Here is a 14807-nt window from a genome sequence, read left to right on the forward strand (position 1 = left end):
GTAGTAACAGTAAATTCAGTAAGTTCAGTTGTAAACAAACATAGCATCAATCGTGTGAAACTTCTTATTGTTTCAGAGGAAGAAGACATTTCAATGACGGAAAAAAAACATGGCGCTTCAACACATCAAACCTTATCACCAGAACCCAGGGCTTGTTCCTATCATTGCCGCATTTGAAAAGTGCAAAAGTGTGCCACAGATAACCTGAGGGCTAAAGTGATCTGTGATTTCATCATGCAAATTATGGCATTAGATGACCAGCCAATTAACATTGTTAATGATAATGGTTTTGGTCAGCTAGTGAACCCCTTGGAGTCACGGTTTGTACTTCCGAGCCATCGCTGTATTTTTATATTTTTGTTAATAGTAGGGATGCCGTCATTGTCATCAAACCACAAATATATACATATAAAAAGGTATCGGCTATTTATAATGCAATACGTTGTTGATATTTGGTCTGTGTGTAAGTTAAAGCAGTGAATCAGAAAAATAAAAATCAAAGCATAGAGTATTGGTATAGTTACTGGCCAGTGTACTATGGTCAATAGTCTGAAATGAAATAAATTTCCAATAAGACCCATTGTACCTCGGAGATTGCATTGCTCTGCAACAGGCTGGTCATTAATTGGTGACACTCAATTAATCACTGCTGCTACAGAGGACTGCATCTATTGATCTTGTCCAAGCGCTTATTTTTCATCCCTAAATGACAGCGATTGCCAGATTTGACCAGCATGCGTAATGGACAGTGAAGAACCAATGACCTGGGTGTCAGTCTCGCCCACCGGTCCCCTCCCCCTCTGGGCTGCCAAATAGCATCTTTACCATTTAGCTGGGAAAGGTTTAGATTGCCCTAAGAGCACAGCAGCGAAACAGGGAACATTGTTGCACAGATGACCTTTTCTGTTTAAGGCTTAATCTCTGACAAATGCTTGCTTTAATTAGTTCGATACCCCCTGCCTGGACAGCCGAGCCCACCCGGCTCCCCTCTCGCTCCCGCTATGTTTCTCTCTCTGCCTCTGTCGCCCTTTCGCAATCACACATCAGTGTGATTTAGTACTTATTTAGCAGCACTGTAACCAGAGGTGGGAAAAAATACGGGAATCACATGTGAAATATGGTTCTTAGACAATGATAAGGCAAATTTAATACTAGAAGTGTGTAAATATATGAGTAATTTATTAAATGCTTCATGAGTTCCTAAATGTTTTTATTAAGTAATCAAATATTTAGTTTAAAGTCAGCCATGATTTTACTCCAGTGGGGTTGCAATTTTAAGAAGTGTAACATGTAGAAGAAGATGCAGCGGAGAGAAAAAAGTACATTTGAGTGAAAAGATAAACCAGTACACACTGGGAGGTTTTAGATAACATGATATTGATTAGCTACTATCTGGGCAGAGAGTCAAGAGTTAGTGTGTGTGCGTGTGTGGATTTTAAGCAAACGACAAAACAAACAAGTCTGAAAGTCATTTGAATGTTATTGTAACAGAACAGCTTGGACATTTCTTATACTTTAACTTGTTGACAACTCAGTAGTCTAAGAATAGTCACATGTACAGTGGTGTGAAAAAGTCTTCCTCCCTCCCACTTTTTTACATGTTTGTAAACTATTTTTCACATTATCAAATTGTAATATTTGTCAGTGACGACAAATGAACACAAATGCAGTTTTTCTTATGAAGAAAGAGGAAAGGGGAGGAAAAAATACAAACCTCCATCTATTAAAACTAGGGTTGTCAATCGATTAAAATATTTAATTGTGATTAATCACATTTTGTCCATAGTTAACTTCAAATTAATTGCATTAAACGCGGATAGAAATCATTTTTTAATCTATAATAAGTAGGGGAAATCAACATAAAACGACAAAGCCGATTTTTATTACTATTTTTCTTCATTATTAGCATATTAGCTCTTAATTTCACCAACAAAGGTTCAGCAAATACAGTAAATATTACTTGATTATAATACTGTAATTATTAGTTAGAAATCCCCCAGGTTTTGAATGTTTACTGCGAACTGTCCTACTTTTTTGACGGCCATTGAACACACCATGTATCATATGCACAGACATGTATTTTGGATGTATTTTGATATATTTTCCCCCATTTTCTTTCACCTCATATTTGCTCCCAAATGCTGATACTATAGTGATTAATCACATTTTGTCCATAGTTAACTTCAAATTAATTGCATTAAACACGGATATAAATAATTTTTTAATCTATAATAAGTAGGGGAAATCTCATACAACAACAAAGCCGATTTTTATTACTATTTTTCTTCATTATTAGCATATTAGCTCTTAATTTCACCAACAAAGGTTCAGCAAATGCAGTAAATATTATTTGATTATAATACTGTAATCATTAGTTAAAAATCCCCCAGGTTTTGAATGTTTACTGCGAACTGTCCTACTTTTTTGTCGGCCAATGAACACACCATGTACCATCTGCACAGACATGTATTTTGGATGTATTTTGATATATTTTCCCCCATTTTCTTTCACCTCATATTTGCTCCCAAATGCTGATACTATATGGGAATGCTTTTCATTTGATGTTCCTGCCATAGTTTTACGTGATACATAATAAATAAGATAAATCATATCGCTATAATGTACGTATGTTTTACTGAGGTGTTGAAAATCTTTCCCTAGCTTGTTTGATGCTAATACTAGCACAACACTCAACTTGTCGACCTGTCAATAGCAGCTGTAACTCAAATTTTAGCTTGTAGTTCAGTGCAAAAATCAGCAGAGAGTAAAAAACACTGGTTGGTTGGGCCACTCTTATGCCAAGGTAGCACTGTACATATATGGCAATAAAAACAACACCCGCACTGCTCCAGGCTCTGGCAGCTAACTTTACCAATCAAAATACTCTTTTCTTTCTCAATTTAAAAGAAACTTCCATTAACACTTCATTAACTCGTTAACTTTCACAGCCCCCATCAAAACATAACTGAAATTAATTGAGATTATCAGTCCGGAAAAGGTTATAAAGCTTTGAGACTCCAGCAAACCACAGTGAGAGCCATTATCCACAAATGGCAAAAACATGGAACAGTGGTGAACCTTCACAAGAGTGGCTGGCCAACCAAAATGACCCCAAAAGTGCAGCGATGACTCTTCCAAGAGGTCACAAAAGACCCCCATAATAACATCCGAAGAACTGTAGGCCTCACTTAAGGTCAGTGTTCATGACTAAAAATGGTCTGCATGGCAGAATTTTGAAACAAAAATCACTGCAGAACAAAAACAATATTAACGCTCACCTCAATTTTGCAATAAAATATTGTGTTTAACGTTTTGTTGAATACCTGTGAATGAAAGAAAACAAAGAAAAACAAAATGAAGACTTTGGAGTAGCCGAGTCAAACACCTGACCTGAATCCTCTTGAGATGCTGTGGCATGACCTTAAAAAGGCGCTTCATGCTGCATGTTGTGTTCAGTTGTGTTGTCATTGATTAATATTTACATTTCTTTGATAATCTGAAAGGCGGCACGGCGGTCGAGTGGTTAACACGCAGACCTCACAGATAGGAGACCAGGTTTCAATTCCACCCTCGGCCATCTCTGTGTGGAGTTTGCATGTTCTCCCCGTGCATGCGTGGGAGTTCTCCGGGTACTCTGGTTTCTTCCCACATTCCAAAAACATGCTAGGTTAATTGGCGACTCCAAATTGGTATGAATGTGAGTGTGAATGGTTGTTTGTCTATATGTGCCCTGTGATTGGCTGGCGACCAGTCCAGGGTGTACCCCGCCTCTTGCCCGAAGACAGCTGGGATAGGCTCCAGCACCCCCGCGACCCTCGTGAGGAAAAAGCGGTAGAAAATGAATGAATGAATGAATGATAATCTGAAACATTGAAGTGTGACAAGCATGATACTACTGAGTTCAGGTTTTACAAAGAGAGCATTTGCTTTGTTTTGTCCATTGTACATAGTCACTGAAATTAAACCTTGAGCTTCATCTGGAGTCCGATCACAAGCCCCTCCCACTGCAGACAAAAACACAAGTAAAATAGATGCATGGCCACAATCCCCTGTTTTATTGGAAAGGGCCCTAATTATTAGGGTGTAAGTCAGGCTGTGACTGGAGGGCCGTCTCTTTGATGCAGGCCTAGTTTATATTTATCCCCTCCTCTGCAGCTACAGCAGTAGTGCCACCATCACCACCAGCAGCGTGTGGCGTTTTTATTACATTGCCCACAGGCAAGTTCAGCCCTGTCTCTCGTTCTCTCTCTCTCTCTCTCACACACACACACACACACACATACAGCCTGCAGGTCCGGCAGCCGGTATAGTTGCCTCCATAGCCAAGATACCCCTCATCCCCATGCAGCCCCACATGGTCTCAAGGGATAGTGAAAGGAGGGAGAGGGTATTATGCTAATGCTATAGCCTGCTGCTCCCTTCTCTCTTGTGCAGCACAGCTGGGAAGGACTATCATTACAAGTATTGTAGCAATCTGTTTAAGAAGGACACGTCACGAGGATGAGTGCTGCATGCATAGATCACATAAAATATGATGAAAATGTGTGTGAAGGGACCAGGGGTAAAATGCAAAACTTGTTATGAACCCCTTATATCACGTCGACTGTCAAAAGGGCCTGTTGTAAATCTGTATTGTCCCCTCTTTACTTTTGTATTTTATTTAATATTTCCCATGCCGGGCTGGTCATATCTCAGGACAAGAGCCTGTGGTACATGAACAAGAAATAGAACATAAAGTATTTGAATCGCTAATGCTCCAGTCTATATTCTAATCAATTCAAAATCCATTAGAAAAGTGGCAAGATCAAATAGCCTTGAGTTGCACCTATCACCAAATTACACAGTCCATCCAACCTCATACATTTAGGCTCAAATGAAATCCCTGTCTCATTTATCTACAACAGAGACTTTATGATCATGGTCAAGTAATAAATACATGTTGCTGTGGAGTGACAAATAACAAAAACATAGATTTTATTTTAATCTTTACAAATGCCTGCATTTTGTCTGGTTTGTAATATTGTCTTGTACCTCAGGACGAAGATGATGTGCCTTTACAATAGATTGCTGTTTTTGTGGGAGTTGCGTTCTGACATACCGGCATAAAAATGTCTATTTTTGTGCCAAACCCTCCTGCTAGCTTGTAATTGTCCCAATACACAATATTATCATCAACATTCTTACACTTAGGCCATTTCTTAAAAATGTAATAATAGTATATGACATAATAATGCAAGTACACCATATTAAAAGCAATAAACTTTAATTTCTCAAGAGTGTTTAACATCATTGAAATGTCAAGTTGAATTAAACAAACAAAAAATACATTTAACAAACCAATAAAAGCCAGAAAACACCAATGTAAATTAAATTAACTCTGTCTCATTCATTCATTCATTTTCTATACTGCTTTTCCTCATGAGGGTTGTGGGCATGCTGGAGTCTATCCCAGCTGTCTTTGTGCGGGAGGCGGGGTACAACCTGGACTGGTCGCCAGCCAATCACAGGGCACATATAGACAAACAACCATTCACACTCACCCGTGCAGCCTGAACTCTGTCTCTTCTAGCAAAAATAGCACTTAAATAAATAGCATAATCAATGGTAATGGTAATGGTAATGGTTTTATTTCATTTGAACATGCATCAGATTACAATTGAATGCATCACATAATCAGTTCACAGTTCCACATGTCCAAAAGGAGTCGGAAGAAGCAAAGCTTATTAAATCCTACCCCTCCATCTGGTACTTTTACAATCAGTAACTGTTACATTTGTTCACTTCCTGCTTTCCTAGTTTTTTTTTATTTTTTTTACTTTATTTTTGTCACATACCGAAGTATGAGGTGATATCACCATACAATGACATAATCGCTACCATAGTAACTGTGTGACTGTGTGTGAAAATGTGTGAAATTGTGTGACAATTTAATGTGTGTGGGATACACCTAATGGTTAGCATCTTGGCCACACAGTCAGGAGATCTCTGAAACTATAGCGCCCAGTTATAGCACATATTGATTGAGTTCAATTCCACCCTTGAGCATCTCTGTGTGGAGTTTGCGTGTTCTCCCCATGCATGCGTGGGTTTTCTCCCACATTCCAAAAACATGCTAGGTTAATTGGTAACTCCAAATTGTCCATAGGTATGAATGTGAGTGTGAATGGTTGTTTGTCTATATGTGCCCTGTGATTGGCTGGCGACCAGTCCAGGGTGTACCCCGCCTCTTGCCCAAAGACAGCTGGGATAGGCTCTAGCACCCCCGCGACTCTCGTGAGGAAAAGCGGCAGAAAATGAATGAATGAATCATATACTGTGTTGTAATATACTGCCCCCTATAGATTTGAAGTGTAAAACTTAAAAGCAATAGCTTTTTCAAATGGCCTGCAGAGTTCACCTTTTGTTTCTGTCTTTTTTTTTTTAATCAAAAAGAGATTCTATTCTGGTGAGTTGTGGTGTTTTGGACCCATTCCCCAACACACTCAACCCTCCCAGTATTTTTAGGTATCTGAGGTATCCATTACATCACTTCTATTTTCAGTGCAGGTTTGAGTAGAGGGTTCGATTGATTACGGTCACAGTCTGTAATAGTGGCGAAGGGTTATTGAATATTCTGAAAATTAACTATTAAAAATGCATATTACCTCATTTATCCTGCTGCCAAATAACTGGAAACAATATATGACACATGAAAAAAAAGGATTCTTTAGTTTTTTTCTTTTTCTGATGTGACAGAGGGCAAGTTGGGAGGGTTGGGGGACGTGAGAGGGTGGAAGTGCGGTCTGCTTCTTTTACTAATCCCCTGAAACCGGAACCTTTATTGCTTCTGAAGGACATTATAAGGCTGATGTCGTAACGCCTTGCTATGGTAACTGTGCTACTAAGCGGCTAACAATGCGTATAACATGATTTTTGTGAAAACATCATAGTGTGTGATTGCTGTATCATATTTTATATTTGATAAGAACATCCGATAAAGTGGGATAATGAAGCAACAATCAAATAAGACCCCTGTCAGCACAAGGCTTTGCAGCCTCTCCCTAACTCCACACACTCACACCCACCAGGAGGCCTTATTAATTATTTGTAGCCACTTGACTTCATATTGTGCTGCCAGTGGCTTGGTCAAAGATTATAATTACCACTTCCCTGTTTGTATCATTTTCCATCTCTTGTGCTTTTAGTGCAGTATTACCTCTCTTGTCCCTCTCTCTCACTTGCTTCCTCACTCTCTCCCGTATACACAAGACCAAAAGTGCAGGCACATCATTTATTGATAAGACAAAAAGAATGTAATGAAATTATCAATGTTCTTGAATTAATTATGAACATGATTAAGAAAGCTAAAATCTCAGGAGCCGGTCTCTCATTACCCATTCACTCTTAGGGATTGCTTTCATTCAGGAAAGGAGAAGCGAAAAAGCCTTGCAGCAGAGCCCAGTCCGGCTCAGTCCGTCTCCCTGTGTGCCTGTCCCCAGATCGCTACTCCCGGGCACCGCTGACCAAACCTCCGACACGTCCAGAACTTGCTCCCAACACTTGTGCTTCCTGTTGGGAATGTGGCCGAGGAGCGCGAGGAGCGTTGTGGCCCTCTGACATTTGCCTGGAAAAGAGAGGATGTGCTCGACTGTCTTGTTTGACGTCTCCATCATCTGACACTTTTTTTCATTTGAGGTAGGTCAACTTTTTTAAACTATTGTAAATACCCTCACATTTTGTGTCTTTTTTTTAGTTACAGAAATGTGTTTGATTTTAGTTTTTGGTATTCTGTTATTGTGTTGCATTTAAAGCTTGTCAAAAAATTACATATAAAATATGTAGCATCAACTGGTATACTATTTTTTTTTTTATTTATGTTTTGCCTATTTGGAAAAGACCCTAGTCCATTTAGAGTACTGTTGAGTGATATGTAATTGAAACTTGACATTAAGAATACCCCAAATCATGTGACAAACAAAGCCCCTTGCTGCTAGATCATGCCATTTTTTTTATTTATCTTTGACGAATCTGTGCAAAAAAAAAATGTTACTTTTGAACAATATTTGTAACTTCATTTTTTTTTTTAGTCTGCAATGCTACTTTAGTGTGACACTAGCAATGCACGTGGCACCAAATTCAGTGACAACCCATTTATATTCCGTGGGAGGACTATAGATGCTGTGCAGAGAGCTGCATGTCTTTGGTTCAGCCTGCCTTTCTTCTGCTAAGTCACATGGGACAATATATGGGGCAAGAATCCCCAAAGTATTGGGAGTTTTAAGAAAAGTCTCTTTCTATTCACAACATCTCTTTTTATGCATCTTTCTAGCTTTTCTGGATGCCTACACACACACACACACACTCAAACACAAGTATGCATGTGTACACTCCATACACACACACACACACAACCAGATCTTTGCATTGTTCTATACTGTACCTTCTTATATAAACAGACCATGCACACACCTGCACAAGTAAAAACTCGGAGGTCATTACATCCATCTAATCAGAAATATGAAAAAATAATGTTGGTATATGGTATATTTGTGTTTTCCATCAGTAGTGAAATAGCATGACTGGCTAGTGGTCATATAGTCACAAAATATGACCACAAAAAAAAGTGGTTAGCGCGCAGACCTCACAGCTAGGAGACCAGGGTTCAATTCCATCCTCGGCCATCTCTGTGTGGAGTTTGCATGTTCTCCCCGTGCATGTGTGGGCTTTCTCCGGGTACTCCGGTTTCCTCCCACATTCCAAAAACATGCTAGGTTAATTGGTGACTCCAAATTGTCCATAGGTATGAATGTGAGTGTGAATGGTTGTTTGTCTATATGTGCCCTGTGATTGGCTGGCGACCCGCCTCTCACCCAAAGACAGCTGGGATAGGCTCCAGCATCCCCCGTGACCCTCTTGAGGAAAAGCGGTAGAAAATGAATGAATAAATGAATGCTATATTGTAATTCTACGCCACTGCATATTGCAACCACAACAATAGTCCTCCTTGAAAAATAATTTCATTTTATCAGCAGTCTCAAAGAAAATATCCAGTATACATGCAAAAAAAAAACAAAGGAGAGAAAAGAGAGCGATCTCAGGGGTTAATGGCGATCCTCCTGTCCTAGGGATTGATCCAAGTATTGGATCGCACATAAAGCTGCAGTTACTGGATATTACCCTGCTGCTATCGGCCTGCAGTGATGGCCTGGATAAGAAGTGCTTACCAAAGAGGATGCTCCTTCAGGGCAGATACGGTTTCCCAGCCCTCTGGGAACAACAACCACATGCCTGCTGCTTGCTCAGGAACTTTCTACCTCATCGAGTAAATCCAGCGGTCTTATCAAGTTACCGGCCAACTGAACTGCTACAGAAAGTCCTCTGATTTTGGCAGATCGGCAATTAAATGGCACCTGCTTTTCCTCGATAAGAGGAGTGATTACTTGGTTTGTTTGGCATGTGTTTTATCTTGCATAAAGAGCTGACCTCAGTTTTAGCGTGTGTGGCACACGGTAGTAGTCATAATATATTTTTGGAGAGTTAGATAAAAGAAGCTTTGCCCAGATGCTCAGTTTACCAGATAGTTTTAGGTGTCGTAATTCTCAGACTAGCACCATTTTTTGACTTAACTGACTCCAAATCGATGCCAGGGCGGGGATGCAGGTCTACCCATATACATCTGCTGTATGCCTCTCTTTGGTATTACCCATGAAGCACCTGGCTCACGGCACCCGCCAACAACCACGGCCCAGATGGCAGCTAAGCAGGCTAATTATGTCAGCACAAAACTCTGATGGTCCACATTGAGCACTGTGGGGCCACTTTGGCATGCAGTGCTTCCCTCTCCGGTTATATCGAAGAGTACGTCTGCCATGGAGCTATAAAGATGTCAAGTGGGTAATCATGGTCGTAGACAAGGCTCGACGCAGTGCTTGGCGCCCCCTGGCAAGATGTTGTATTGTCTTTGCCCATTGCTCACTGATGTAGCGCCATACTCATAATAACATACACGGGCACTCATTTTGTCATAAAAAAGACGACCATAAAGTATTCATCATAGCTGTGTTTACGACAAAAGTAATGACGCCTTATAATCAATAACTATTCCTTATCGTGTTTGTCTTGAAACACTGACCACTGGTGGTTCTTTTGTTGGGGGCCAGTTATTGTCTCACATTACGAAGGTATTAAACTAAAATACCTTATGCCAGGGGTCTCAAACTCAATTTACCTGGGGGCCACTGGAGCTAGGGTCTGGGCAAGGCTGGGCCGCATCAGGTTTGCCCCCCCCCCCCCCCCCCCCCCCCCCAAAAAAAAATGCATTTATTAAAAACATTTTTCAGTGCTTTGGTTCCGATTTTCTACAATAAAAGCTCTGATAAAACATTCCACTGTTCTCAAATATCTTAATTTTTATTTTTCTGCACAAAATAAGATGAAAAATAAATAAACAAATCAAGAATTAAAAAAAATCAATCAATCAGTAATGAATTAATATAATAATAATAATAAAACGGCAAATAATAAAAACTTAAGAAACCACATATAGTTGGTGGGTAGACAAATAATTTTTTTCAGATTAAAATGAACAAAGCATTATTAGAGCCCTGTAGACATGACAAAACACGACTATAGTCACATTTATACTCTTTTTACAACATATTGCGCAACTGCAGGGTCTTGAGACACATGCTAACTCGCAAACTAGAGAGCTAGCGACCTAAACGGTAGCCTTCAAGTTATTTCCTTTAAACTTAAATAGCCAAAAACGTACCACTTCCACACGGATAGGGAGGATAACTATTAACAGTTATTTAACCTTTAACATGAACATTAATCAAACGTAATAATTTTTTCTGGGTACATGATACCATACAGCATCCATATCAAACTTGCGCGGGCCGCACTAACATTGAACTTTCATATCAAGGCCGGGGCCTCAAATTAGTGTCCTGCGGGCCACATTTGGCCCGCGGGCCGCGTGTTTGAGACCCCTGCCTTACGCCAGCATGAAATACACCACCACAATCATACAAAAATGTGTTTCTACTATGTCGCTTATTTAGCAAAAACTAGACTAGAAAAAACTACTAGAGCAGCAGTTCACTGCAAGCCTTAACCAAATTGTGTCTCGTGGTGCAGTAATTGAACCATATCAGTATCTTTATCTTAAAAAAGGGTTGCTTGTAGCATTGCAACTTTTGTGTGAGATTGATGTTAATTAACGACTCAAATATTAAACAGCCTTTGCAAACTATTGCCTTTTCATATTGCAGGACTCTTTGTGTTTTTCTGTTAACTCCACTGTACTGTATATTGCATGTGATGGCAGCTAATACAATAACTGTATTAAAGTCTACCTTTACAGATACAGTACAATAATGCATTGTTCTTACTGGCACCTTCATAAAATGTGTATTTTAACAATTTTTGTGAGTATACTTTGTAGTGATGTAGAACTACAATCAGAGACACCTCTTAGTTTGATTCAGTGCAATTCCACATCACCGCAAACTACAACCTCAATAATACATATTGCTAAATGACTGTTTGAAAGACCAACCAAACAAGTCATTCATCATGTACAGTACACCGAAATCTCTTTTGATGCTGTGTGTTGTTACACTCAAATTAGCTGAAATAAAGCAATAAAGACTCTAACTTGTCCCAGTACGATTCTCCCGCAGCTCTTCAACCTCCTCCGCCTCTTTTGCTTTCCTGCTTTTCTCCCCAAAGTATGTCCCATCTGCTTTGGGGGCCTCTTTCCAGCATGCGGTAGCTGGATAAGCACACCATTTCCCTGTCAATACTTGGCTATTAGCCCCTGCAGATCCATATATCACTGCACTGGAGGCAATAAGAGGGTGTAGGGTGTTCCTGTTATCTGAATGGCTGCGTCTGAGGTTCTCCTCTTTGCCCTGAACTTTGATTCAGCCAGCTGAGAGGTTAACGAGTGATGGAGGGGAAACATGGTGATGCGAAGAGAGGGAGCAAATAGGATGTGTCCAAAAGTATGTCATTAGGAGCAGCAAGAGGTGATTCACAAAGGGGACGGCCACCGAGGAGTCGTTTTCTCTGTCTGGGTTACTGTCCTGACCCTTTCAGAGGTGAACGTAAATATTGGACACGTTTCTTTTCAAGAGGCTGGTATATTTTTTTACATTTCCATTTGGACACAGTAGTGACAGGAAAAGTGTTGCTAAAAACATGCTAGGTTAATTTCTGACTCCAATGTGAATGGTTGTTTGTTTATATATGTGCCCTGTGATTGGCTGGCGACCCAGACAGCTGGGATAGACTCCAGCATGCCCGCGACCCTGGTGAGGATAAGCGATACAGAAAACGATGGATGTATGGATGCTTGCTGTGTATGAAGAGATTATTGTTATGTTACAAAATAGAACATGTTGCATTATGTTGTATTATGCCTGAAATAATGTATCCCTTATAAGTTTCAATGGTGCAGATTTATCTGGAATTACATAATAATGGACATAATGTATCTTCTGTCTTGGAAAAATCATCCATTAAGAAAATATTAGCTCTCTTTTCATGTTTTACTGAACAATAAATGAAAAATATGAAATTATATTAGCTTTAACAAAAATTGCTATCACAAACTTTTCATTTCTGCAGCATATTTCCATAATCCCGGTCAATTTGATTGCCCAAATTAAAAACTAGGCTATTTTCAATAGTTAAAACAGGATGGCTACTACACCCTGATCTGAAAACAGCAAATAATCCTTGATAGTGTGAAATAAATGGTTAAAAACTGCAAATATTGCTGAACTGAAACACAACCACTGACCTTTATTTATAACGTCTTCGGCCATCTTGGATTGGCTTTATGTCAATGGCATGCTTGGGTGGAAGAATTCATTCATTCATTCATTTTCTACCGCTTTTTCCTCACAAGGGTCGCGGGGGTGCTGGAGCCTATTCCAGCAGTCTTCGGGCGAGAGGCGGGGTACGCCAGCCAATCACAGGGCACATATAGACAAACAACCATTCACACTCACATTCATACCTATGGACAATTTGGAGTCACCAATTAACCTAGCATGTTTTTGGAATGTGGGAGGAAACCGGAGTACCCGGAGAACATGCAAACTCCACACAGAGATGGCAGAGGGTGAAATTGAACCCTGGTCTCCTAGCTGTGAGGCCTGCGCACTAACCACTAGACCACCGTGCCGTGGGTGGAAGAATAATCCTCTAAAAGTTTGAAGAAGATCAGTTAGAAATTGTGACCAGAGTGCTAAAAGGCACATGTAGGGATTTGACCTTCGGCCTCTTGTGTCGGATATCATTCATAATCAATAAGACAATGTCTGAGTGACAGCAGAGGCTGAGGCGTGTGTCTGTTCTTGTGCCTGTAAAGTCATTGACAAGACATGTCGTGTAGGGTAAGTGAACAAAATAGGCCATCTTGTCGTGTTGTGAACACTTTGCTGGATCAGCGACTTTCAGATTCCCTGTTATCTGTGCATTTATCACCTGAAGAAATTTGGCTTCAGTCCAGGAAGAAAGTGACTAATGAGCAAGCTGTGTTTGTGTCTTTAGCAGCCTCTTCCTTACAGTCTCCATTTACAGTTCACAATGTGTTGCACAATAACAAAAAAAAATGTGCTAAATTGAGGGTTTTGTCTTGTCATGAACGTGCACAGAAGCATGCAAGAGAACCCAGATAACCAGATAGATGTCCCATATTCCGACAAGATAATCTTCCCGTTTCTCCCTCGTCTTGTTTCTACACATGAAAATATCTAACATATGGTTGTATGCTTCTAGCTCATAACCCAAGGCCAGTTTCCCAGCTGGTACTGTGGGAGTACAACAGAGGAGAGAGGGGGAGAGAAATAAGCATGAGCAAAGGATGCAGGGAGAGGAAAACAAGATGGGAAGAAGAAGAGGAGATGAAGGAGATGGCCATGTACCTCCTATCCCTCACAGGTCTATAGCAGCTGTGTTGTAGGTTCAGGCTGTTAAACACCTGATAATTAGCTTGCCCGTGAGGCACAAGTCATTATGTATCAGGAGTGACTAACAAGGCCCTGTCGGGACGGCAGCCTCTCTTTGTGATTTAACACTTTAATGTGATGCCACCACGACCTCAGCGTTTTACATTCACACACACACACACACACAAAACGGAGCAATTCCCCAAATAGCATGTGCATTATCAGAGATATACTATACTATACACAAACTTTAATAATGAGAAATGTTTTATATATATCGTACTAAATTGTGTCAGTGTGATGTGTTTATGTGTGTGGAGGGGGGAGGGGGGTGCGCGTCACGCTGCGGAGGAGCAGTCATCACATCAATGCTAGATAAATTAAAACTACAACAGAAATGTTTTGCACATGGTTGAATATTTATTCCTTTTAAAGTTGATAATGCCGTTTAAATGTGTTTTAGAAAGCTGAATCTTACTGTGTTCAGTGTTTACATTTCAATAAATATTTGTTTAAACATGAGACCTGTAATATTTATCATTGAGGGAGCAAAAGCAGTATCGGCCACAAATATCGGCCCAAGCAAAATCGGCCATCGGCTAAGGGTGATGGAAAAAAAAAACGGTATCGGCATCGGCCCCCAAAAAAACATATCGGTCGATCCCTAGTTATAATAGTTCAATCAACAGAGGATGGCCCAAAGATGGAGATGTGTTTTGTCACACTTGACCTCTTCCTTTTTAAATGTGGAATACATTTTCCAATCAGGCACATCAAGAATGTTTTATCTCAATGGAAATGTGTGTTACAAATAGTGGTTTCAGACAAGATAATGTACAAAAAATGTCTATATTCTTGACAGTTACT

At 40.0% G+C, this 14807-nt stretch overlaps 1 long non-coding RNA gene across 5 annotated transcripts in view; it reads left to right on the plus strand.

Annotated features, from left to right (window-relative positions):
• The window catches only part of LOC131139352 (uncharacterized), a 95600-nt gene that overhangs the window by 53469 nt on the left and 27324 nt on the right, over positions 1-14807 (plus strand). For all 5 annotated transcript variants that reach the window (XR_009132233.1, XR_009132235.1, XR_009132234.1 and 2 more), the window contains exon 5: positions 7479-7674. This is a non-coding gene — a long non-coding RNA (uncharacterized LOC131139352). The remainder of the gene's footprint in view (positions 1-7478; positions 7675-14807) is intronic.

Source organism: Doryrhamphus excisus, chromosome 12 (genome assembly GCF_030265055.1).
Source record: "Doryrhamphus excisus isolate RoL2022-K1 chromosome 12, RoL_Dexc_1.0, whole genome shotgun sequence".
Classification (NCBI taxonomy): Eukaryota; Metazoa; Chordata; class Actinopteri; order Syngnathiformes; family Syngnathidae; genus Doryrhamphus; species Doryrhamphus excisus.